This window comes from Protopterus annectens, chromosome 5.part1 (genome assembly GCF_019279795.1).
Source record: "Protopterus annectens isolate FY-2018-M chromosome 5.part1, PAN1.0, whole genome shotgun sequence".
Classification (NCBI taxonomy): Eukaryota; Metazoa; Chordata; order Ceratodontiformes; family Protopteridae; genus Protopterus; species Protopterus annectens.
Window position 1 is genome coordinate 81652748 of NC_056736.1, and position 27500 is coordinate 81680247.

Consider the following 27500-nt stretch of genomic DNA (forward strand, 5'->3'; position numbering starts at 1 on the left):
GTACCCACACACACATGCGCACATAGCAACAACAAATAAATCCCCCCACAGCTAATCATCCTTAGGAAAACACTCACCCATTAAGCTATATGTATGTACTATTCACATCCAGACCCTCAATTCACAACCAAGCCCCCTTAGTTAGGCCACCCAGGCAAGTGCACACACACACACACACACACACACACACACACACACACACACACACACACACAGACACACATGCCCACACACATGTATGTGCAGTGGTGTAGATGTATTGTAAACTAGACTTTCATAGCATACAAGACAGTCTTGTCAGCAAAAAGCATCTTAATCATAGTAGTTATGATACTAACTAGTTGAGTTCTGGAGAATATTCCAGGATGCTGGTGGTACAGACAGTTAAAGAGCATAAATGAAAAGGACTCTTATACTGACCTGAACCAAGATGATTTAATAGCTGCCTTATATATATATTGAAATTCAGCCTACTAGATGAAAAGACAACCTGACAAGAGTCTGTATGTGTGCAGTATAGAAATGGTAGCTAAAGATTAGAAAAAAAAGAACTGCTAGGCCAGAGGGAAGTGGGCAGGTCCCAGGCACAGGGTGTCTGGGACAGAAATGGTAATGCTTCTAAGGTGCCAATAAGGTGGAAGTGAATTACCATAATTCATTCAAGCAGCCACGGTTGGACAAATTCATAGCTGTCTAAATGAATGCATGAAAGAGAGAGAGAGTTTGTGTGTGTGTGTGTGTGTGTGTGTGTGTGTGTGTGTGTGTGTGTGTGTGTGTGTGTGTGTGTGTGTGTGTGTGATTCGTAGCTGTCTAAATGAATGCATGAGAGAATATGTGTGTGTGTGTGTGTGTGTGTGTGTGTGTGTGTGTGTGTGTGTGTGTGTGCGTGCTTCCGTGTATGTGTGTGTGTGTGTGTGTGTGTATGTGTGTATGTGTGTGACTCATAGTTGTCTAAATGAATGCATGAGGGAATTTGTGTGTGTGTGTGTGTGTGTGTGTGTGTGTGTGTGTGTGTATGATTCATAGTTGTCTAAATGAATGCATGAGGGAATTTGTGTGTGTGTGTGTGTGTGTGTGTGTGTGTGTGTGTGTGTGTGTGTGTGTGTGTGTGTGCACGCACCCGCGCGCGTATGTGTGTGTGTGATTCATAGCTGTCTAAATGAATGCATGAGTGTGTGTGTGTGTGTGTGTGTGTGTGTGTGTGTGTGTGTGTGTGTGTGTGTGTGTGTGTGTGTGTGTGTGTGTGTGTGTGTGTGTGTGTGTGTTTGTGTGTGTGCGTGTGTGTCTGTGTGTGTGTGTTTGTGTGTGCATGTGCGTGTGTCTGTGTGTCTGTGTGCATGTGCGTGCATTCATGTTTGTGTGTGTGTGTGTGTGTGTGTGTGTGTGTGTGTGTGTGTGTGTGTGTGTGCGTGTGCATGTGTGTGTTGTGTGTGTGTGTGTGTGTGTGTGTGTGTGTGTGTGTGTGTGCTTGTGCGCATCTGTGTCTGTGTACATGTGCGTGCGTGTGTGTGTGTGTGTGTGTGTGTGTGTGTGTGTGTGTGTGTGTGTGTGTGTGTGTGTGTGTGTGTGTATGTGCTTCTATTAGCAGCTTCTGGCTCTATACATGTAACAACAAGCTAGGTAATTATCTTTGCTACTGTTCAGATGAGTGCAGAACTTTTTCTTTCCTTCTTTCGTTCTTTGTCCTCAACTTTAGAGGACTTTTTTCCTCTTGACTTTGGATTGAGGGGCACCATTCCAGGAATACCCCAGAGTGTCAATCAAACTAGCTATAGTTTTGGATGACACATGTGACATTTGAAGTGGCCAAGAGGATAAAACAAGAAGAATATGCATAACTTGAAAGAAAACATGAGAATAAAGTTATTTTAGAGATACAGAACTCCCAAGTGGCTTTGAATAGCACAGGAAAAACAGGGCTCTTTATGCCAAGTTTAATACTAAATCATTTCTTCAGTATAACAAATGGGATTACTTTGATTGCCTTATTTCAGAATTTGAAAGCATATTTAATCATAACCAAACTGACTCAGGGCAATAGACGAGGGTTTTAACTCTTCTGCTCAGGGTAAAGTCATGCATGCTGTTAGTAATATGTTACATGTTGATTGTATTGACTATAGTAATGTCTATACATTTAGAATTTTTTAAACTCATACCTGATACATAAAAAAAAAACTTTAGAGAACATAAACAAAAAAGCAGAAGACAATGTCAGTGGTTTCATTGCAGAATAAGCATTTGCTTTATGTGGATGAGAGAATTTCAAGTTGCTACTTTCGAAATTCTGGAAGAAATTCTAATTAAAGAACAAGTACTCAGTACTTTGGCTAAGGATATGATAATTTGCTTGATAGATGAGAAATGCACCTTTTCTTTGTCCAGATTTCTTGAACAAAAAAGGTGAAAGGTATGCGCTGGAAGGCTTAATAGCAAAACATAAACTCAAATATGTTGATCACATATTGTAGACAGGATTCACTGGAAAATACACTGATGATGGAAAAGATCAAAGGTAAAGGAAGAGACTAAGGTGGATGAAGAGCATTACTGAAGTAAAGAATATGAAATTTTAAGAACTTAAAGAAACAGTGCTTGACAAACATGCCTGGCATGCTAATGTCCTTGAGATCACAAAGCGTCAGATTTGACTATATGACTAATCAACAGCAGCAGGAATTAGAGGGAAATCTTGTAGCAGACCTTCTCGGTGAATATCAGTCTGACACTAGTGAATAAGGTAGTGATTTCACAGCAGCTGTCCCCTACCCAAGTACAGGAAATAAAGGCAGTGTTACAACAGGTCTGAGACACATTCATTGCTAAAGTATGACGTACCTAACTAGAGGGACACCATGTAGATACAGAGCCCCAACAGCTAACCAAATAGGCACTTACAACTTAAACCTTCTTATGGGTTATAAAATCTCATCAGCTTTGAAGCTAGGGAATGCACTGGTATAAATGTCATCATTCCCAGATCAGGACATGTCCTTTCTGTTGTAACTGCTACTAAAACTAATCAGCAGGCTTCCAGTTATGGCTAAGAACTCCGTGTTTCACATATAGTACCACTTATTTTTAAATGTATTCTTCAGAAATGCTGTCCTTTCTACCCTTAGCCATGAAAATACAAATGAAATCATTCCACTACCCAACAAGGCCATACCACCAAGGAGCACTAACACTAAATAGGCCAAATGCTGAGTTATGTATAAAGGGGAAAAGATTTTACTGCACTAGCACCTGCCAATTGTACTTTGCTTCTGTAGATATCAGAAATCAGTCTCATTCTATACTAGGTTCATATTTAAACTTGATAACCATCTTAAATCTCATATGAGTGTAATCGCTGTACAGAGAATGGATGAGTACAAAACAGCTTCCTTATATACACCCTGACTACTTTTACTTTATTTTAAAGTTTATATCTAATAGGCTCAATGCTGTAATGATAATTTATAGGTTCATAGGTAAGTACTAGGCTAGCTACCCTTGAGGGCCATTTTAAGCCTAGCTAATTTCACTTTTTGTGCGTGAATTAACACATTTCATTTGGTTATAGATTGTCCTTATCCACAACATGGTCAATAATTATATATTATCCCTAATGAGAATAACTAGGATCATACCATATGTACTTTTAGGGGACCCGTGCATGGGCTAAAACATTTAGGAGCTGCCTCTGTCCATTAGTATTGTAGGGGGCAGTTCTGGGGTAAATTTTCTGCTCCCCGTCCATAGATCCAAGTTGCCCTTGAATTTGGACAAGGATGAACTTTGCTTTATGTGGACTGGGGGTCGATTCCATAGTAACAGTATCGTTTGAGAGATATACCTATCTCTCCAAACTTGTTGATGTTACAGAAGATGTTTATATCTCAAGACTGAGTATTTCTGATGCCATTTCACTAGCTGATCTGCAGTAAATCCATCAGTATTGGGTCTGAGGATGCCTTGTATGCTAAAAACAGGTCACCTTTTAGCAGTCTGTAGGATACTGGTTATAGTGACAGTGCTTTAATTCAGTCCATGTAAGATATGTGGTTTAGATCTTGTTTCTTTTTAGCAAGGTATCTCTGTAGGTCTTCCAGCTGTTGCATTTGTCTGAAAGATATATGCTAAAGGGGGGATTATAGTCAATGATTGGCCAGATAATTTATTTCATATACCTTCCCTATTACCTTTGAAATATCCTAACTAGGCATTTTTGTATTACAGAAGGATTATTTGGTCATCCTATCTAAATTTCCTGCACTTTGTAGTAAATGAATTTTACAGCTGGACTAATTTCCCTGGATTATTATGAATGCTTTTTTTATTGTTTATTGCTGCCTTGTGGCTCTAGTCATTGCTAAAAGTGATCTTCTGACCAACCCCCACCCACTGATAAAATGAACAAATGAAAAAAAAAAAAACAGACAAATAAAATATTTATTAATATGATGTTTAGTTGCTGCAATGATGTGAAGGGCTACAACTTAACAGTCTTCCTAAACCTGATGTACTGAAAGATTTTTCATTTAGTGCACACAACTTAGCCAGTCTTGCTTACCTGATAACTTAATTATGGCTCCTTCATAGTGGTGTACTTTCTTAATCTTAATATTTAGCATTTTGATGTGAATGCAGGTTTTCTTTTTGTATGGTATATATGTTTGCTAGTTGCTCGAACCAAAGTGATGCAGATATAAGTAATTTCAACTGAAGTGAGATATCACTTAAGACTCATACAATCTCATGCAGTCCTAAATACAGATTTCCCAGGCTGCAAAACCCATTCACTTGCAATTTTTTAGGTTTCTGTGTTCAGTCACTGCCATTTTGAGTGAATAACACGCTTTAAGACACAGAGTTGGAGCAGTTTGGGTCTATATTATTTTATCGAAAGACATTTCCATTGAACACCTCTCCATCAAAAGAAAACTGTCAAAATCTACTTCAGCGAATCACAGAATTTTTCCAAGGACAATGAAACAATTGCCTTGTAGCACAACAGAACACACACTGCACTAAATCAAACCTACAGTAAGTAAGCAGTGGGCCAACTTAACGTTTGCATAAAAACAGAAAAATTTAAAATTCACCCTGGTAGGGGGGGTGCCCCCACACTCCCCAATGTGGGGCCCTGCTCCCCCCATGCCCTAACTATATATACCAACTCTGAGATCACACTACATTGAGGAAAACACAAAGTTGTGAAGTTGGCCAACTACTTCCTTACCCTAGGAAAAATTCCACAGTTTGTGGAAGTGAATTTTGATGGTTTCATGTCAATGGAGAGGTGTTCGACAGAAATATCTTTTGACATAGTAATATAGACCTGAGTAACTCAACATGCTTTTAAGGAAGCCTTAGGAAATGATAAAACTATTTTAGGTATACACCAAGTATATGAAACAGAATCAATCAAAGATTCATTACTTTGTAGAAATAGTCAGTGAATCATGTTTATCAAAGAAAGCTTTAAAGAGGTGGTGGAGCCTGAATGGCTAACTGAAACCAGCACAATTTCAGAGCTCCATAAAACTATTAGAAAGTACAGGAAAATAATTAATTTTCTTCAACAAAAACAACTAGGACTTGTTAATTAAAGTCTAATCTGCATAACTAGAAACTTTGGTGTATTTTTTTAGATATTTTCTTGTCAAATTATCTTGGAGACTTTCATGTCTTGTGGAAATGAGCACCTCAAATAATTCTCACTCTGAAATGGCTTTGAAAAAAGAGATGCGGTTGATATCTACTACTCTACAAGAACTGTCCCTGAAAATGGATGGTTTTAAAGAAAACTTAGAGAATCTAAAGACAATTGCCAAAAGCAAAAAATGTACTTAGAGAACTGATTCAGCAACACCAAACTGAAATAACAAATATTGAAACTTCCTTAAATGATATTGAGGGAAGACTCAAGGAAGAAGAAGCTCATAGTGAATGTCTCCGCAAACAGAATATCTGTCTTCTTAATAAAGTGGATGATTTAGAGAATATAGAAAGAATAACTAACATAAGAATCTTCAGACTGCCGGAGAGAACTAAAAGTGAGGACATTATTTATTTTCTGAATTCATGGATACCTGAAATTTTAGACTTAGAAGGGCTCTCATATGGCATAGAAAGAGCACATAGAGCCTTTGGGAAGCCAGCTTCAACTCCATCCTCTATACCTCCTAGATCAATTTTATAAAATTCTTGTCCTACTTGGATAAAGAACTTGTCATTAAAACAGCCTGGAGAAAAGTTCCTCTGAAATATAACCAGAACTTAATTAGATTTGACAATGCTTATTCCACCAGAGTCCTGAAACAGAAGAAAAATGCTGTCCGCTTCTAAAATTACTTAAGCAAAACAATATCAAAGCACAACTTGTTTTTCCAACCAGAATCAAAACTTTCTATTCAGATAAAATGAGAACTTTTAATACCTTGGAAGAAGTTTCTCTAATCATCAAAAATAATAGTATTATTTCTATTCCTGTAGACCGTGGCAGCCCTAGCCACTGGGCAGTGTAGACCTTGGCTCAAGATGATTCTCACTATGAAGTGACACTCCAACGTCATGTGCAAAATGGGAAAAAGGGGTTGAGAATGGATGGATGGATGTCTATTCCTGCAGACATGGAGTGGTCATCCCCTTCTTTAAAGAGGTCTCCAGAGAAGAACCCTTGGTCTAATGCCAAAAAGAAAAAAAACAAAAGACTGACTCTAAAATAGCTGTCTCTGCTAAACCTCTCAAAGCATTAACTGCTGACTGACTTACATTGATTAATGGGTCTATAGTACATCACTGAACTCACAGGAGTTTGAACGATGTAATATCAAACCAGGAAGTTCGAAACCCATAAAGTACAAAAACACAGAACAGCAATTTTTTTTTTCCCCAGGGAAAAAATCTCTGTTCCGGTACAAAAAAAAAAAAACACGTACACTTTAAACTTAAACTAATGTGGGGAGCTTTGCCCTCCACACCCCCAATGACACACCCCCTACTTAAATATACCAACTCCGAGATCGCACCATAGTGGAGGAAATAGCAAAGCCGCGAAAACAGCGAAAAAAAAATCTGTGTTCTTTGGCTTTGCTATTTTTGCGTTTCGAACATATGGGTTCGATATTACAATGTTCAGACTCCTGTGAGTTCAATGTTGTAATATCAACCCTTGATTAATATATAATAGTTTTTTAAATTTGATTATCTTCCACAAGGAATTCAACAATATTTGTGAGTTCTTCCTTATTTAATTTCAATAATAATGTGGTGATGTTAATTGAGGCATCTATACACTGTAACACGTATCAAAAATCTGTCATTGAATGTTTTCAATGGCTTATTCAAGTTGACATCAGATTACATTGTTACTGGTTCCACTGTATATGAAAAAAAGGGAAAAAATCTAGGTAAGTTAATATTGAGCTATTATTAATTTAATGATTTTGTCACCTTGCTCTTTTAATTACTAATCTAAAGGCTTTTTGAACATTTGAATATGGTTGGATGTATTTGCACAACTGTATACTTCTAGTGTAGAACTATGCTTTCCAGCCTTCCTTAAATGATCTTTAACATAAGGCAGTTAATTGTGTTTGAATTTTGGTTCAGGAACTGCTTTATTGATTATTTAATTTAATTTTCTCCCTGTTATATTTATTACACAGAGTATACCATCAAGCCACAGTCATGCCCTTTTATTTAAATATGCTAGTTCTGAGAACCTCTAAACTCTTATTTAAGTAGTGAGGAAAGTGGATGAGAAAACCTCTTTGAAGATGTGAAGTCAAGCTTTTTAAGCTTGTGATGTTTTCCAAGCCATAACATGTTTTTTTATCTTCTTCTTTTTTTTTTTTTACTTATCTCATAGCTCGAGCTTAACCCTAGATCTTGTTCACTGTGGCTTGCAGGAAGTGAGGTAATAAATTTCAGTGGTACTTTTTATGTACAAACAAAGATATCTGTTTCCTGTAAGAGATATGCAACTGCTAAATGGCTAGTTCTGTGGTAGAAGAGAGATTTTTCGTTGTGGTTGAACTTGCCAGATATCTTGAAATGCAACTAGCTCACTTTCTGTCTGGCTTTGATGAAAGGTGAGTTCGCATCAGGGTAATCCTTGTATGTATTTTAAGGCTGATCTTGCATACAAAGCCATCACATAGGTCCTCACAATCTTGCTGTCTGGCTGTCTGTGTGCTTATCATTGAGATATTCTGAACATTCTATAGTAAGAGAGGTTGTTCTTCATTTCAGCAGGTGGAATATTGATAGATTAAACAAGATCGTTCTTAGATATAATTGTAATCGTTTATAGGCGTTAGTAAGCAGTCAGGTAGCTAGTATGCTGAGATATCACCTTATAACTATGAATGTCTTTTCTTAAAATCTAGGACACTATACTTATTGCTCTATAGTAGATAGAAACGCAGAAATCATCCAGTGAATGGCTTGTAAATGAGAAAAATTCCAAGGATAGTTTATTTTGTTCTATCACTGTCTATAAGTGTGACTAATTTGCACATTTGGAATTTGGAGTGGTATTTGTAGCTAAAGTAGTGAATTTCTAGAGCAACAGCAATTAACATCATTTATATTAATATTATGTGAAGAAAGTGAGAAATATTCATTGGGCTGTGTGGTATTGAATGTGAATACAATAAAAAAATTAATAAGTCTAGGTATTTGAAGAAGGAAGAAAATTCCCTTTTAGATAAATTCTCTCTAGGTCACTAATAAATCTACATGACATGTAAAGTTATGCCTCATTTACATATTATATTTCAATTATTAGACTAGCCATACTGACCATATTTATTCTGATGAGAAATAATCGAGAGACCATTAGAATAAAGCAAGTTGTAACAGTGGCATAATTGATTAAAAGGACTCAATTTAGTCATTGGTTATGTCCTAGCTGTAATCCTGGGGACCAATAAGCTGTTTAACAAACTCCGCTAAAGGATAATTGAAATGGCAAGAGGCACAGAAAAGCAATTTTAGCAGAATTGTGATTATATAAGTATTGTCTCAACAATGATAGGTATTATGCAGAAATGTTTTACCTAACTTGTTTAGCCATTATTGAGCCAAAATGTGACTGTTTTCTGTGCAAGGGAACTATAATATCAATGAAGTAATCACTGCAGGAACTGCATACTTAAATAAACTTTATTATTGTACAGTTTTGAATGAATAAAATCAATATTTACAGAATGGAAAAGGAAGGAAAAGAAATGGGAAGAGAAGAAAAAAGAAAAGGGAAATGTTTATAATATTTGTATCTAATCTTAAAAAAGATGTTATGTTTATTTATCATTTTAAGAATTAAATAATATCATAATATCTCTCAACAAGAGCATTCTTCCTAACTAAATCAGTAGATTAGTGACCATTTAAATAAGATTTAAAGTCTAACGTCATTTATTCATATGACACTTAGTATCTGTATTTTAATAGATGGTAATACAAGTTAATTTCTTTTCAGTTGTGTAGATATGTTGTCTCTAATATATAATGAGAAACTCTCAGTCATCTGAACGTACAATTAATGATGTGTAAATTAATTATAATTTACCACTACTGGAAGTGAAATTATATACTGTTTCTTTAATATTTCAACTAAATTGTATCTTTCTTCTTCCAAATGAATACATTAATTCATTATTCTATATATTTAATAGTTAGCAACTTTTGAGGAAAACTAATTCTATATGTCAAATGTACTTTTGTTGTTTTTAGCATATTTACAGAAGACTTTATTGTTTGAACCATTTGATAGACAATTCAACTACCTGCATTTTTTACAGTTTGCTGGATATTTATAGGATTGCAATGGCAAGATATAAGGGTAATTGGGAAATGTTTTTTTTTTTTATTCATATTTAACAGATTCAAGCAAACATTGCTTATTTGATATGAATATTTTCTATGAATGTATGTACATAAACAACAATCATCTTGAGTGCAAAAGGAGAGTTTAAAATTTGTTTGTTTTGGTAGGTAACATTATTTTTTTATAAGGAAATTTAACTAGAGTTGGGAATTCTATATATATATGAACTACATAACAGGGTAAATATTCATATAGTAGGTATCATTTTCTTTGATAAGCCTCAGTCTATTTATTAAGCTGAATAAATGACTAATATACTCTGTTATGACATATAAAAAAATAAATTATTTTCTGAGTGGGGATGTTGAAAGTGCCATATATTAATAAGCATCATTTAAAATGTAAAATTATATTCTGTTTATTTCTTAATTTAAATATAAAAGGAATATGCACACATTGATGCATTCCATTATGTATACATAAAATAGTCTCCTTTAAAAAATATTTTTTTAATAAGCTCAGATGAAGTTGGTTAACAAGCTATGAGGGATAATCTGACAGATCAATGTTTATCTGCCAAACTAGGAATTTCTTTAATTCCATGTTTGGTGTGGGATACTACTTATTTTAGATTTAATTAGATATATATAATATTCCAAAAGTTGTTCTTTCTTTGTCTTAATTTTGTTTCAAGACTTAATATACATTTAAAGACAAAAGAAACATATTTGACTTTAACAATTAAACTAATAGATACTTATATAGAATTATTGCTAACAGAAGAGACCTGTGTACTAGCAATAAGTATCAAAGTAGATTTACATCTTAACTGTAATCACATATGGATCTAATGTTGCTATCTTTAAATACTAATGGCTTGAATAACCCAAGAAAGAAATAAAACCTGTTAAGACATTCAAAACTGAATAAAGCTCAGGTAGCTTTCCTTCAAGAAACCTACTTTAAAATACATGGAACCCTGATGAATATTTAACATTAGCACATTCTTCCTACAACTCAAAGACTTGAGAAGTAATGATTCTATGGAAAAAGAACATTATTAATCCTGAAATAGATAAAGTGGGTCTTATAGCTCTCATTATACTAAAATTCAATAATAGGCTATAGACATTGGTGCATTTATACTGGCATGGGGGTTGGGCCTGCAAAAAAAATTAGATCTTATTGCCAATAACTATAATGGTAATTTAATAATAGGATGGGATTTTAATAGTATATTAGATAGCTCATACACCACTAAGAGATACCTTCACCTAACCACCACTGCAAAACTTCTTAAAAATGGACTGAGGCTTCTAATTTAGTTGATACATTTAACATTATAGTCAGTTCATTAATATTCTGCCATCAAGATCACATATTTAGAACCCAAACCAGAACAGATAAAATATATATTTCTCAGGAATTGAATTAAAAGAATTCCTCCTTCTCAATACTTCCTTGTCCTTTCTCTGACCATAATTCTCTTGTACTTAAATTTCAAATAGCTTTTAAATCATTAATCTTTACAAGAAGAAGTCCTTCTTACATCACAAAAATTAAAGAATTTAAACCTTTGTTATTTTCGAAGCTTCAGTTCTTTCTAGATACTAATTTTACTTCAGAGACTAACATAGCCATGACATGGGATTCATTAAAAGCTCATATATATATATATATATATATATATATATATATATATATATATATATATATATATATATATATATATATATGGGAAAACTCTTACTCAGTTAAAAAATAAAGTTAAGGAATGGGAATCAGAATTACAAAATATACAATCCCAGCTTTTAATAATTAAATCCAATAAGATTTCAAATTCATCTGATAATATAGAAAAAATAGAAGAGCTAAATAAAAATGCAATGAAATTTTAATTCCCAAGACTAATCTGGCATTAGAAAGATTAAAAATAAACTCCTATGCTGGTTCAGCTAAACATATGCTTAATCTATCAATGAAGGTTAAAATGCAATCTAAAGCTAATAATATTGTTAATATATTACACAAAGGTAAAAAAAGAAAAGTCTCAGATATAAGTGACATTCTTGATGCCTTTAAATATCATTACACAGAACATTATAAAATTGTGAGCTCTCAAATTGATCATTTGAATCTGGATGCATTCTCTACTGAACTTTAAAAAATCCCTGAAAAATTAAAGCTAGATCTTCAAAGACCAGTTTCACATAAGGAAGTTACAGATAAGATTTAAAAAGTAAGCATAATAAAGCCCCAGGAATTGATGGCATAATTATAGAAATGTATGAGCTTTTTCCTATATCCATAACTTATCTCTTTCATAAAACACTACTTGAAATTCAAATGCAAGGCGTAATTCCCCCTTCTTGGAGATAGTCACTAATTACTGCTATTTTAAAAGAAAATAAAGAGCCTGAATATTGAGGTTCTTATAGACCAATTTCTTTACTAAATTATGATTATAATATAGTCATGTCCATATTAGTTAATATAATAAAAATCCCATTGCCAAATATTATAAATGAAGACCAAACTGGATTTATATATAATAGACACACACATGACAATATGAAAAGAATATTAACCCTTATTGAAATTTTAAATAGGGAAAAATTAAGAAGCATTAATAATTGGACTAAATATACTAAGGGCTTTTGATTCTTTACACTGGGATTATTTATTTAAAATTTTAGTTCTCTTTGATTTTCCTCCTTCCTTTATTACACTTGTAATAAATGTTTATAAAAATAACTTAGCATATGTTAAATTAGAACCATTTTCTTTGGAATCTATTTATCTTACCAAAGGAACTAAAGGTTGCCCCATGTCACATATTTTGTTCAGATTAACTATTGAAATACTTGCTATTTTAGTATGTAATAACCCAAAGATAAAAGGTATTGATATATATGATCAATATAATTATAAAATAATGCTGTTTGCTGATTATGTGCTTGTTACATTACCTAACTCAAAAATGGTTTAAAGCAACTAGATTCATTAATTGGAAATGCTATATAACTTTGGGTCTTCATTTTAATAAGTCAAAATCAACATTTTTGTCATTGAATAAAAAGAAAGAAATACAAGTAAATAAGAATCATGTTATTGGCAAACAAGAAACTTCTCTAAATTATTTGGATATTATCTTGTGCAAAAATATAGAAGAGACATTAGCTGTAAATTATAACAATATTGTTAACTTAATAAAACTCTATGTGGATAAGTGGAACAAAATGTTTATAACTTTTGAGGATATATTACAACTGATAAATATGGTACTACTCCCTAAGATTTTGTATAGTAAGCTATTATTATGTTACCTAAGAGGCACTTTCTTAAGGAGATTATCACACTCTTATTAGAATTACTATGGTATCCCAAAAGGAATAAAGATGCCTATGTACATTACATTAGTCCCTGGGAACAAGGAGGACATAACTTTCCTGATATTTAAATTTATACAAAAGCTTCCATATTTAAAACACTTATAGACTGAATAAACCCTAATTACTCCTCTAACTGGAAATTGCTACATTTTGTTATTATATCAAATGAAAATCCCATTTCAAAAAACTTCCCTTTAAAAACTGATCCAACAAGTTATGGTATTTAGTATATATTAATATGCAATATAATATACCAAGTTCTACTAAATTAAATCTAACTAACTATATTTATAACAGTTTGAGGAAATTTGTCAATGTAAATATGGACATAAAACTCTGGTTTGATTTATTTGTCCCATTTAGTATTACAAATAATTTATTTGGTAGGGTGCATAGAAATATTCTTATTTCTTGGTTGGGAATCCAAACATTTTATTTGCTGGCAACAGCATATAAGAGCTCATAAGATTCTAGATATTCAGCATATAATGATATTTTATGGAATGACATTTCATGAGTGACTATTACTTCAAAGTGTTTTAACGTACTCCCAGAAACTATGCAGAATAATTAATAATTCCTCTTTTAAAATAGTCCAAAATATATGTTATTTATATGAAATTATATATAATAATCATAATATGCAGAATATTATTTAAAATATATATAGAATATTAATAACCTACAAAACAATACAGCAACAAAGTTACTGGAAGTATATTACTAAAGGGCAATCTCTATGTTATATCATTAGAAAACAAATCTAACATCCTACTCTCTGTCAAGTTAACATCGAACTCACAGTATTGGAGAATATTTAATAGGAAGTTTCTGCATAGAGTTTTTTAAGTCCTGATAAACTTGTTAAACTTAGTTCCTCCAAAAATGTGAACTGTTGGTGATGCCAATAGATATGTAAAGCTGATTGGATACATATTTTTATGATTGTATTGCTATAAAAACTCTTTGAAGAGATATTAACAACTTCTTACAGGCTATATTTACAGATTCCTTTGATTTATCTAAAGCTCTAGTTCTACTAAATGTAAATGAAGGACCTTATGCAGCCTCAATTCTCACTTATATTAGAAAATCTGACCTAGACAAACTTGACTCTTTTACAACAAAATCGCCAAGTTTGCTACTAATTCCCCATTTTTAACCCATCACTGTACACCACTTAAACAACTTCACTGGCTTGAGCTCCTACAGCGACTAATCTATCATCAACTTGTCATAGCTTACAACAACCTAAAACAACCCAACAAAACTCCTGCTCTTAGCCAATTGCTGACTGTCTTCACGCCAAATCGTTCACTCCGCTCTGTCAACAAGTCACTTCTCTCTATCTCATTAACTAACTACACAGCAGGCAAAGCTCTATTTTCACATTGTATAGCAAAAGCCTGGAATAATCTGCCTCCATCCATCACTTCTGCATCTAATACTACACAATTCAAAAACTCGCTGAAAGCCCATCTTTTAAGTTCTTGGCTCTGTCCATGTGTCACATAATCCCAAAACCTGTTACCTATACACTTTCTTTCTTTCTCTCATAGTATATACCTTCCATAAACATGCTTGGTACAAATGGTATCCCTCAACAAATATGGACTTGCTGTAATCTCTGTCTGTTATTTTTTTATAACATACAGATTGTTCATATGTAGATATTGCTGATTTTAATTGCCTTTTCTGTTTTTCTTTTCTCACTAGATACTACTTGTATAACAATATTTTTTAACATTATGTATAATATTAGTATTGCTGATATTTGTGTTTATGAATTTATGTGGAGCTTTTCTCCCCGGGCCTCTGCTGTAAATGGACCTCATCCAGTCAGACCATCCCGGTTAACAAAAGAAAAATAAAATAAATAAATAAATAAATAAAAGCAATTGGTAGTTGTTATGGACAATATTAACAATTGCCAGAAAATGTATAACCAGGAAATGGAATTCTAATACTGTACCTTCCATTGAAGACTTTTTATTCCTGCTGAAGAAAATGGCATTGATGGAGATCAAAACCAAAGAACTTAGAATCTGTCCTAAGCCATTAGTCAGTAATCCATGGAGAAAAATGTTATCTTTGATTGCTAGTTTGCAAATGGACTCAGTCTCCCTCTGATAGTTGTGATCATTTTTATCATGTGTATCTTATAAATCAAATTGTTTTCTATTTCTATTTATTTATTACTTATTTATTTATATTTGTTGACCGGGAGTGTCCGACTGGATGTCGGTCCATTTTCATCGGAAGCCCGGGGAGAAAAGTTCCACAGTTAAAATAAACAGACAGTAGTTACATTGGAAAGAACTCAAAATCTGTCCTAAGCCATTAGTCAATAATCCATGGAGAAAAATGTTATCTTTGATTGATAGTTTGCAAATGAACTCAGTCTCCCTCTGACAGTTGTGATCATTTTTATCATGTGTATCTTATAAATCAAATTGTTTTCTATTTCTATTTATTTATTTATTTATTACTTATTTATTTATATTTGTTGACCGGGAGTGTCCGACTGGATGTAGGTCCATTTTCAGCGGAGGCCTGGGGACAAAAGTTCCACAGTTAAAATAAACAGACAGTAGTTACATTGGATTACATAACAATTAACAGTTTACATAGCAATTACTTACAACATATTTACAGATGAAGAACATAGTACATCAGAAGACAACTAGAATCTTTATCTGTGAAGTACATAACAGACATTAACAAATATTACAATAAGAAGTTCCTGCTGTATAATAAATACTAGGCTTATGATGATCTAAGCTTGCTATAATCAAGGTAGTTAGTGGAGTGGAAAGAAAGGTAGTGGTTGGATGGGGTGGGTGATATTAGATTGAGAGTTGCAAGGGCATAGTCAGCATGTTTTTAGGTGCGCTTTTAGTAAAGTTTTAAAGTAGGTGCATGATGGTATGGAGGTAATTGTGGGTGGGAGGGAGTTCCATAATTTGGCTATGGTGCAAGAGAATAGTGCTTCACCAGCAGAGTTATTGGCTTTAGTGATCTGCAAGTGATTTTTGTTGCTGAATCTTAGTGATCTGGTGGTACAATAGGGTTGGAGTAGATTTTGGAGGGATGGGACATTTAGTGGATGGTTTACTAGTTTGTGGGCGAGTGAGAGTTGATACCATTGAAGGAGGTGAGGGAGTTCAAGGCAGCCCAGTTCAGCAAGTGAAAGACAGTGGTGACGACTGTAGGATGCCCCTGTGGTGAATTTGGCAATTTTGTTGTAGCAGGTCTTTAGCTTGTTCAGATCACATTGCCTTAGGTTGGTATATATTGGAGAGGCATAAAGTAGGGTGGAGATAAGTTGGGAATTTGCTACTGAAATTTTTGCTGCTTTGGTGAGAAGTTGCTTATTTCTGTATAACGCTCCTAGTTTTTTGTGGACTTTTTTTATGGTCATGGATATGTGAATGTCAAATTTTAGTTTATTGTCTATTTACACTCCTAACAATTTGGTGTGTTCAGTTGGGTATATAGTGGTGTTGTCTTTTGCTGTGATGTTAAAGTGAGAGTTGTTTTAAGTATGTTTGATGGGTTGGAAGATGAGTAGTTTAGTTTTGGTTGGGTTTTGTATTAACTTGGCATCGGATAATCAAGTTTCAATAGATTTAATTCTGGCCAGATGTAAATATTGTATATAGTAATTTAGATTTGAAATATTTAGAATATAATGTAATAGTTCTAATTAAGATATATGTTTTCTGAAAATAAAAAAATTATTTGAGTAAAAAAAAAGTTTTAAAGAAAATGGCATTTACTGAACTAAAGACAGTAAACCAAAAGTTACTCCATATCGGAGTTCCCAGTCCCCCATGTTTCTTATCATCTTTTATTAAAATCATCACATTTTTTATTTGCAATTTGTATTAATAGAAAAGAAAACAAACTGTAATAACAGCTTCCATTGTTATTGTCATGCAGCATACATATATGTTTTCTTTTTAACAATTTTCATTCACTCCAACTTTACTTAAGTTGCTCAGTTCCTGTCTTCCCTTAAACTTTACTCCTCCTGAACATTATTCTGTATGTATTGTTCCCCAAATTTAATTTATTTCTATGTACTGATGTCCTTACTTTTCTATAGATCCCATATCTACTTCTTTAAATCACATTTGCAATATCTAGAACTTTCCTTACTGGAGGGATGGAAACATGTTTGAGTACTGGAATTAAACCATGGTTCATGTGTATAGGTCAAGCTATACTTTTATACACAGTTTGACTCCCCAATTTATGTGCTGAACTTTTAATGTACTGCTGAGAAGGTGTCCTTCTAGTAAGTCTGTCTGAGATATGTAGTAACCCATTAAATGTATTAATTCATAAAATTTCTACTAGTGTTGTCTGTTTCAAATACTGTAGACATGTGAGTACAGAGATTTTACTGTTAGTAAAAATGACTCTTCTTAAAACAGTGTTGTGTTGCTGTGAAAGATGTTAAAGTTCCAAGGTCTGTTTGTGGTGGGTAGATTAGGTATATTTTTTCATACCTCCTTACCTGTCTCATATTGTGGTGCAACATCTATCTCTGTAAACCACAACTGCAGTGGTATTAGCTTTGATAGTCTATGAAAGCTATACAACACTAGTGACTGTTAGCAACAATGTGTATAAGTAAGGGCTTGTTATATACAGACCTCTTCAGAAATGGGGAAGCATGTTACTTCATTGTTTGGATGGCAGTTGAGGTAGTCAGGTTCATGACCGATTGGTGTTTTGCTTTCAGTGTTTACTATTATTTCTTGGTAGATGTTTTTGTAGCAGGACAAAAGCTGCTGATTTTTAGGCATGTTGTTTATGTTTCTAGAGCAGCAGCACTGTTTATTAACTTATATATTTTTCTGTTTTCTTGCAAGGCAGCAGTACATCAAACATATAAACATTTAATGAGTAATGGAGGTATACATCAGGTAGAAAACGGTAGCCTCTAATGGATGTACTCAGACATCTCAGCCCTGAATGTGCTCTACAGAATGAAATCTGATGATTTAGAATATTAACAGGTCAATAATCCATTGAAATGGTGGGGTTAGCTAAACAGAATATGACACATACACCAAATGTGCTGAGTTTTGTATATTATTTTATCAAGGAAGCATAGCTAGAGGGGAACTAATACTTCAAACTACCCTGTACTTTGAAGCATAGTGCTAAAGCTTTTTTTTTCTAAAATCAGGGACAAACTGAAAAATAATCAGAAACTTTTTATATAATAACATTCACTTGGAAAACTGATAAAAATAAGCAAGTCTGTATTATTATCTATTTACACTTAACATAAAGTATGCAGCTGTAATATCTGAAATTATTTAATAATTTTAATTCTCACTATTTTGTCATAAAATTGCAAATTTTATGAGGGACTTGGCAAAATTCTGAGGCAAAATAGGCATGCCCATGGAAGTATGGAATAGTAGCCTATGCTTCATTTCCGCATTGGATGATGGGGGGAGACACCTCCTGGAACCGATGGGCTCCTCTCAAATTTCCTTAATGTCTGTTCTGAGGTGCTTCATTGGAAAATAATAGACATGCTAACATGGAGGCTCCCTGCCACTCAGAAGTAGTATTTCCTGGCTCCCATTCCCAAAACAACTAAGGATATTCTAACTCCTCCAAAGTCCCTCTCACCCTGTCGCTGCTCTGGGTCGATTATGAATTATTTATTATGTACTTGGCAGCTCCGCTAGTAACTATAATTTATGGATTTCTATATCTGGATCATTTTTTTCTATATTAAAAGCAGGTTGTTCTTAAAGGCAGGACACTGAATACTTGAGTTGTTTAAATAAAAAATATGTTGTACTGAAGATCCAGTACTTAGTCTTGATAAAGTATCTGCTTTTGATTTGGTATCATACAGCTTTTTGTTGGTAGCACTGCTGAGGTATAGCTTTTCATATGCTTCTACGGATGTTCTAAATGCATTGTATATGTCACAGGCACACTGTAGAGCATATTTTGAATTCTATATCAGTATTATGAGGTAGCAAATAGGAATGTCCCATCTCCATACCAGAAAGAGTTATATATTCAGGTGCTAACTCAAAGTGTTAGGAATAGCTCCAGATGAAAGTTGGAACCACTGGTAATCTCCAAGTCTACCATACAGGTTTATTACTCCAATCCACATACCTACTCCCATCCACCATGATAAGGATGCCTGCAGTTTGAACAAAGATACCTTCCTCTGTGGTGTTCTGAGATTATGCACCTAAATCTAGAAAGACAGTCCCACCTCAGCACTTCTTCTGGTATCTCATTATCACAATCAGCAAAACCAGTCTCAAATGATTTTCTGAAATCAGCTTGTCTGTGTTTCTTTTGCGAAGTTTTCACTCTTCTTCCTTATTTTTACTTTTTAAAGTGACTGAATAAAATGCATTCTTTATTAAAAAATCTTATATTTTTAACTTCTATTTTTATTTGAAATGTGCAGTGGAGGTAGGAGAAGGTGTTTTGGTGTAATGCCCTTGCAATGATTTTTGTCTGTCTTTTGCCACCACTGAATTGCCTCCTTTCCCTTTCTGGAAAAAAAAAACAATAAGTGATTGCCCAGTAATGTTTTCCAAAAATAAATAAATGTTTTCTTTAGAAAATACCTCATCCACACCTTCTAGGGCTTTTGTGAGTAACCAAAGCTACATTATAACAATTACATTGCACTTTTTTGTCCTGAATTTCATTATGAAATTGATGTTTAAGTATATTTATGATTATTTACAACAAAAGTATATATATGGATATATGATTTTTTATTTTGTATCTGCAAACTATCTTATGCCAATTACTCTAGAATACAACTTCTGAAATTATCTGAATATGTTGTCCCTCTTAGCCTTTCTGGTTATTTAAGTGACTTGATCCATAAAAGGCAAGGTTTAGAGTCTTTAAATAGCAAATTAGAAAGGCTTTATCAAAGAATAACAAACATAGTTTGATTTCCCTCTGCAGTTCCCTCCTCATCATCTTATGTAGTGCAAAATATATGTGTTTTAGGAAATAGTAAATATGGTCTGTGATTTGAATGTTGTTCCATTTTAATAAGAACTGGTGTTTAAATACAGCATATATGTAAAAATAACCCTGAGTTCTCTAGCCTGGTAGTCTCAAGATTTTAAAAAGTAAGAAGGTAAGTATCCAATACAATCTAAAGTGTCTGCATCTGAAGAAGTGTCTCAATTATCATGACATGTTATATGCTATTCACTAGCAAACAGCAGTAACCTTGCAAATTAATTGATACAGAGCTGTTTCAGCAGTGGAAACTTCAGATATTTTGTTTGTTTGCATAACACCATGTCCTGCTGCTGAAACAATTTGTTGTTCAACTGCATTTATGCAAGGCTACACCAAAATGGAGGTTAGCACTAGGGTCTACTCCATAAATAGCATTTTTGAATCCTGTATTCTTATATACTAAATGAAACAGGACTGCATACTTACAAATGAGTAATTATTTTAGAACAGGGGTTCACCAAAGGTGTTGCTGATCACCAACACAAGTAAAGAATTAAGCCAATCAAAACTGAGGGCTCTAAACTTCAGAAGTGCTGTGGTTAATAAATGCTCTGGCAACTCAGCTTGAGGGTCATGTGAAAAAAGTGAGTTATATTAAAACTGCTATCACAGTCAGCAGATCTTTGAATGAAACTGCTCTGTACATATAAGAGAAAAGTAACAATATAGTTATCTAACGAGATTGCATATAACATTCAGGAAGTATATTAAAACAGAAAATGTTGAAGGCCAAGTGATGCAGTAACAAAAGAAGAAAAGACAAGGTAGATAGTCAGAACACTCTACTGGCTGGAAGTCTGAATAATGCCCCCACTGGTGTTCCTGCCTCAAGACTGAGGGGAAAAAAGGTTTCTCAAAGTTGAGGACTAGTGTAAGCAGTGAGACAGATAGATGTATAGATTGATTGATAGATATAGAATATTTCCTTGCTAAACTGTAGCAAAGAGCTATTGTGTAGATACATAATATCTCCTTGTTACAGTTCACTGGTTGGCATTTAAACAGCCATGATTGTGGTTTGGCTACTCAAATATTTACTGAGAATAAATTGCTTTCAGCAACTAATTGGTACCTTTTTCAAAGTGATGATCACACTTCAAAACAGATTTTGTCCAGGGTGTCCACCCCTTCACCCTGTCCTTCATTTACCTTTGAAGTTAGCAGACAAAGAAACAGTCAATTTCCCCAATAAAAAAAAATAGATTAAACTTGAAATGAAATGTATAATGAACTCCTCAGGTTATGACCCATACGGGAAGTTCATGGAGTGGATTCCTGCTGAATCAGTTCTTTGCTTATAGCAGAACATTTAGAATTCAGTGCTCACACTGTCTGAATACCATAGTTGGTTGTAGGGAAACTGTCAGGGAATAAAATGTGCTACAAATCAGGTTTGCCTGGGCCTTACTTTAGGACATGTTTTTAGAAGTAGGGGGCTGATGTTTTACTTCCTGGAAAGATAAGATGAAAGAGATGAAGATAAATTCATCACAGGCACCCAGTTTCTTTCAGCAGGTGAAGGCAACATTTTACTTATTTTTAAGATTGCAACCAAACTGGATATACAGGAATGTGAGGTGTGGGTAATTCATTTGCACATTTGCTGGGCAAGGCATCGAACCTTATATATAAACGTTTTACCTTTTATAATAAAAGTAGCTATTGAGAAGCTTGGGTCTAGTTAAAATGTTTGAGATTAAAGAGAATGTTATGTCAAATAATACTGAAAAGTGGAGAAAGAGTAAAACATTTATGTGAGAAACACACAATAAGGAATAGTCCATATTAGACATTTCAGATTAGGAAAAGATTTGTGAGAGGACTGTTACACACTAACAGGTCTATAAAGTTACAGGTGAAGCCAGAATTAAACATTAGAGAAAGAGATAGAAATGGCTTCACTCTTTAATTTCTCCAAATCTTTTGGGTTTCTAACACCATGATGGGAATGGACCCCATTCCTAAGTCAAAGTACGATTAAAGTTCATGAAATTAGTATTGTTTCAATCTTTGATGTCAGCCAAAAGTGCTCTTTGCAGCACCCATAATGTGACCAGTAATGACTCCTGGAATTTGTATGGAGTTACATGTACTGGTAACATATCTAAATATGATTGTAGATTATTTTTTATAAGAGCCATTACTCCTACTACTATTGGAACTGTCTGAGCATCTTTCTTCCACATTACTCTAATTTCTGCCTGCAAATCCTGATATTTTATGACTTTGTATCTCTGTATGCAAGACCCTATAGTCACTGGATGTGGCAATTTCAATGATCAATGCTACTTTTGTCTTCTTTTCATGGACCACTATATCCGTTTTTCCTAGCATCTATCTTTTGAACTGTTGTTATGGATGATTCCATGTGATGTAGACTTCATCATTTTCTGTGATGCTTTGTGGCTCATGTTTCCAGTGTTTTTCAGCCACTTCTGTACCATTATGTTTGCACAATCCCCAGTGCAACAGTCTTGGCACATTATTATGCTTTTCAGTATACAGTCCTTCTGCCATTAGTATATCACATCCAGCAACAAGATGTGCAACTGTTTCCAATTTGGTTTTACAAAACCTACATTTCTCTGTTTCTCTCACATGTTCAGTGGACTTTGTAAGCCAGCATGTACGTAGCCCACTATCTTGGGCCTCCAATATTAACCTTTTACCTCTTGGTTTGAATTTGTCTCTCTTTAACTATTCCTGCATTCATTCCTGATCAACATGGGATTCTTCCAGAAGTTTTCTATACTTGCAACTATATTTATGCATTTTCCACATTTCATGCCTTCTCATCTGGTCCTTCACCTTATATTCTTTCTTTTGTTTTTTGTTTTTTTTTGGCACATCAAATGTTGCCTGATTTGTATCTACTTGTGGTTTGATTTCCATTCCTGCTTCTGCTAAATTAAGGAGAGAAGTCATCTTAGATTTAGTCTTCTCATGTTTCAAAACTTTCACTACATTTGAGTCTTGTGAGGTCAGCAGATATGTGTGGAGTCCCACATTTGCAGTTCTATACATGTAATCAATTTCAAGGAGACCCATCCTTCCTTCGGAATGGGGAATATATAATCTTGGTATACACTGATTTTTATAAATCATTTGGTGAACATGAAGCATCCTTCTTATTTTCCTGTTTATCTATGCAACATGTTTTGGGGCCAGTCAATCACTCAGAAACTGTAAGTTAGGACAGGAAGAGCAAATTGGTTTACAGCTTGGATTTTGTTCAATGGCCTATAAGACTGAACTTATGAAATGAAAGAAGAATAATAAGGTAAAACCAATTAAAATGTATGAATCAAAATTAAATTTATATTTTTTAGCAAAAATAGACTAGTAAACCAAAAAAGGGCTTAAAAAGCAGCACAATGAATTTAGGTCACACAGTGAACAAAATTGTGGAAATTATTATGACGGGTCCCTACTCCAGTCAAGGGGACTCAATCCTCACCACTGAATCCGGTGAAGGAAGGTCACTAAGACCAATGATGGATTCACACAGTATTTTCAGATGCAGCTCCCTGCACCAAGCACAATTTCCCTTAAGAGCACACAGGGAGCACTCTCCAAACCTGAGGCTAGACTCTGTTTCTCTCTCCCAACCCACACAAAACTCTACACTGACCACTTTGAAGCTCTGTATCCCTGTTCCCTGTAGCTGACACACACACACACACACACACACACACACACACACACACACACACACACACACACACACACACACACACACACACACACACACACACACACTTGGATATTTGAGTTTTGCACACACATACACACCTGGAGAAAGCTTGCACAGATTTACTAGTTGTGGTGATTTCTGCCCAGACTCTGAGGTAATCACACTACCACCAGTCAACTACCCTAATGCTCTTACAAAGGGTACCCAATTATATTGTGTAAAATTAATACTAATACCAGTGGTAGGGTGTGACCAAAGCAACAAGGCTTTCAGGAGTGGCCACAGTGTCACTAAAACAAACATAAGTATTCTCAAAATGTTAAAGGTATTCTTTAAAGGACCAGCCACAATGAAAGGTATTAAAATATTTAATGATAAATAATAAAACAGAAAACAGGAGAATACTGAATACAAAAAACAACAGAGTTTCAACCACAGAGTTATAAAAATAATACGGTTGGATAGTTTCTCACAGATGCAGAAAACTATATTAAACTATTCTCACCAAGTGTCCTTGACTAACTATAGAATTACTTTTCCCTGACTACCTACTAAAGCAAGGCAAGCTGTTGTGTGCTGATTGTCTTATCACAGCAAAAGCCAGATGATGCCTCTCTCTGTCTGTGTGGATATGTGAGATATATATCCCATCACAAATCCTTCCTGTCAGGTTCCTAAGTGCTGTTGCAAGAGAAACCAGATGCTGGTTAGAGGATGACATCACTTCTGGTCACCTTACTCTGGTAGAATACACATATAGACCTTTGCTAAGATCTGTGGCAGCATCTGAAAGCTATAACATAATTTAAAACTTTCCACCCTTCCTGAATTCTCTGATAAACATACACATTTGATCAGTTACAGTACAACCTAATATACATGTATACATGCTTTCTCTCCAGCAGAACCTTCTGTTGATGCATTTTTAACACAAGTAACTTGTCAAATAACATAAAATTCTTCACAAAACTCCATCTAGTTATGCTGGGATATCTACACACGTACTGCCCTACTCTCCCTGGCACAGATGGCACTACCTCATAAAATCACAATGGCTTCAAACATAATCACATGCAAGATCTGAATGGGATACATCCACCATGTGGTAAAAGATGTCACAAATGTGGTAAGATTGATAATTCTGAAGTAGTTTATGTTAAAGGGAGTCACTTGGTTTGAGAAAAAATAAAGCATCTGCTTTCTTGCACTCAGTCCTGAATGAGTACACTAAAGAGGGTGATATGTGCATTCAAGAATAATTTAGTGAAAGATAAATCTGTATGGTTTCAAAAAGACAATGTTAATGACAGTTTTGAACACACAGCAATGGTAACTGTTGTGAAAGACTGGTGACCACAACCAAACTCCAGGTAATAAACTGAACTTCATCAGGAAGTCTCTGACCAATGCACAGGGGGAAAAAATATTTTTTTTGTTATTAAATCATGAATGCAAATAATGTATTTAGTCATGCAAGTATTTGTGACATGGGACTGGCTTTAGAACTAATGAAGTGAATTCAGAGTTTTGGAGATGTTGCTCTATTGAACTGTGTCAGTCATATAGTTAACTGAAAGCCAAATGTAGAGTCATGTAGCCCTGTTACACCAACAAAAAAATCCATCTCCTGATAGACAAAGTGGAGGAAGAAATGAACTGTGATATATGCAGTTATATAGGACAGCTTACGAGGTTAGAGAACCTGCTAAGTTTATGCACTTATGTTTGTGCTGGTTAAGAGAAATGGCAAACTAAGACTCGATATACACTTAAAACTGACAAGGGTGTGCAGCTTACTTTGCAGAATGTAGTACCAAGGTTATCTGTGGTATGTATGATTTTAATAGATGTTGAATTGACTATGCTTTGAAAGATACCCTTTCATCTTGCTGAAATGGAAGCTAATGGCTTCTATGATTCCAGCAAAATCATTCTATTTTAGGTGTTTCTCATTTAGAGTCCCATCCACTTCTGAGATATTTCACAGGGAATTAGCTTACTGATGAAATATTATACAGGTAAAATTGCTTTGACGTTTTATTTTATTGGTTTAATGCAGAACCAAAGGATGACATATCCTCTTCATAAGAAGAGCATTATTTGAAATTCATTTCTTAAAATGAATGAAAAAAATGCAGCTTAAGAAAATATGAAATCTGGTACTTTGGAAAGCTGAAATTATACCTAGCATCAGTAAAGTAAATGCCATAGCTGAATGTCCAGTCCAAAGAATGTTCCAGAGTTATGCTCTGGAAAGAATATTTTTTTAGGGGGAAACATTAACAAGCATCTATCCTTGATATATCAGCTGGCATATAATATTGCAAGCAAACCATCCACTGTGTGTATATGCTTACCTGGGGGATATAATTTGGGATCCAGTGCAGAACAAAATATCCAAAATGTAAAGAAATGGGCAAGGATGTTGTTAAAAAAAACTTTAATAAAAAACACAGGCAATATCTTTCTAGTGCCTCAGTCAGCACTCTCAAGGTATATAGAGAGAAACAACAGACCGGTATAATTACAGAATTAAAACAAATTGTGCACCTGATGTAAAATTTCATGTAATGGGGCCATGATTAGAAAAATTTCTAACTGTTACATTAGGGAGCAGAAATGATAAAGAGATGGTAAACTATATAAAATTAGGGTGGTTGAGAAAAGATAAAAACATGTTTATATACTCAAATGTAAATAGTTTTGCTTTGTGTTTAAGAAGAAAGAGAATGGATGTTTAACCAAAGCTAACTTATACAAGTTCTCAGGAAAAGGAGATATCCCAACTTGTTTTTCAACAGAATTGAGGGAGTCTTAAATGAACTACTAAAGCTATAGGGATGCACATGGTGATAGGGTTTAAAATGATTGTCTATTAAATTCGTGAATTACCAAGATGGTATCTGGTAATACCATTAATTAAACATTTTTTTAAAAAGTAAGGTTCTTGGTGGAACAGAACAGATATGATGACCTTCTCTTGCATGCAAAACAAAGGTTGGAAACCACCTACATATACATTTAACCTCATCTGTAGGGAAAATTCTAGAATTGCTGCTGCTGAAAATATTGTAAACAATTTAAATGGTAGTGAGACAGCAAAATGAAGACAAAATGAGTTGTCAAAAGAATCCCATGCAAAAAAGTTGTTGTTTTAGTTGATAAGTAGTGAACTGGATCTGAAAAGGACTGTGGATGTGGCCTGCTTAGATATCAGTAAGGCATTTACTATAGTCATAAAAATATAGTGAACAAGTCTTACAAACTTACGCTGGGTTCTAGGATTGTACCTTGGGTAAAGCAGCTAGACAGCATGATACAATAGATAATGTTAAATGGAGTTCACATAGATGAAAATATGGTTGCCATTGTCATACTACAGGTATCAGGTTTAGTCTCGTATAGACACTTTACTACTCCGGCTTGCCTATCCCTGGAAGAGGGAGATGATGCTCCCAGGTGGCTGATTGCTCCATGCAAGCAGCGGCTTCCTTGATTGCAACAGCCTTAGAACTGGGGGATCTGAAGACTGTGATGGTAGCAGGCGGTA

General features: G+C 34.4%; 1 long non-coding RNA gene across 1 annotated transcript in view; it reads left to right on the forward strand.

Moving 5' to 3' along the window:
- The window catches only part of LOC122803284, a 707615-nt gene that overhangs the window by 244319 nt on the left and 435796 nt on the right, over positions 1 to 27500 (forward strand). The window lies entirely within an intron of this gene.